The 1,066-nt window shown below is 52.1% G+C and overlaps 1 non-coding gene across 1 annotated transcript; it reads right to left on the reverse strand.

Annotated features, from left to right (window-relative positions):
• Positions 1-216: 216 nt before the first annotated feature.
• Positions 217-331, reverse strand: LOC119264850. The gene has a single exon (XR_005131252.1). It is a non-coding gene; the product is annotated as a U5 spliceosomal RNA (small nuclear RNA).
• Between the last annotated feature and the right edge of the window lie 735 nt (positions 332-1,066).

The raw sequence follows: 1,066 nt of genomic DNA on the forward strand, positions 1-1,066 counted from the left end.
CAAAGGGTCGTGTCCCAGGCCCACCCCATGCCAGGCAAAACACCACAGATCGCTGGCGCTTGTCCCCTCAGCTCCGAACAACTGGGCCAGCCGCGCCTCCGCCCGTCTTTAGCCACACGGCCGACGCCAAACCCGTGCACCGCTTCTGCGCCATTGACCGTGAAGGTACCCTTGCAAGAACACCTCTACCTGATTTTATACATGTCAAACAGATTTAGCTCTGCCGTGTCAGAGCCTTCAAAAATAAGAAGAACACGGCAACGTTCCCCTCCACGGAAATCTTTAATAAAAGGCGAAAGATTTGTGCGTGAATGAAGAGAAACCCGAGCTATACCTGGAAGCCCCTGAGCCTCCATACACCTGCCGGCGGCCTAAGACGCTGGGGCTGAGGGTAGAAGGCACAGAGAGCTTCCCGACCGTCCCCGTTTCTTGTCTCCTGCTGACTGGCATGGACTTCCCAGTTTCATGAAGTCCTCCCTTTGGGCTGGCTTCAAATCAGGGCGGGGCAGCTTCTGCCTGAAGTGAAATGAGAAGAGAACATTACATGTACAAACTCGACAGCATATATATATATATATATATATATAAAAATGGAGGGAAAACGGTAAAAGGGCGAAAAAGGACTACTCCAAGTCGAACGACCGAACAGATCGACGGGGGAGGGAGTCCCGAACCACACTCGTCGTTGCATGACGAGAACCACATGCAACAGAAAAGCACCAGGTTCGGCTTTGCCTCTTTCTTTCAAACAGTTTGAGGAGGTGCACCGTTCCTGGAGGTACTGCAATACCAGGTTGATGCGTGGAGCGGACGGAACAACAACAACAACAACAACAACAACAACAACAACGATAATGATATTTGCGTTCAATCGTGAGTATATGGCCCCAAGGCCGAGACCTTGCCGGACCATTATCAGCACTTGGTTAGATGGAGCAAGTCACTCCCAGCAGGTCTACGGTCCGAGGCCTTCGTCAGGCACAGAGCTTTGTATAAAGCGGTCAAGGGTACAGCCTAAGGGATTGGACAACCGGCTGCAGGACCTGAACTGACAATGCGTCCATGG

This window comes from Pygocentrus nattereri, chromosome 12 (assembly GCF_015220715.1).
Source record: "Pygocentrus nattereri isolate fPygNat1 chromosome 12, fPygNat1.pri, whole genome shotgun sequence".
Taxonomy (NCBI): Eukaryota; Metazoa; Chordata; class Actinopteri; order Characiformes; family Serrasalmidae; genus Pygocentrus; species Pygocentrus nattereri.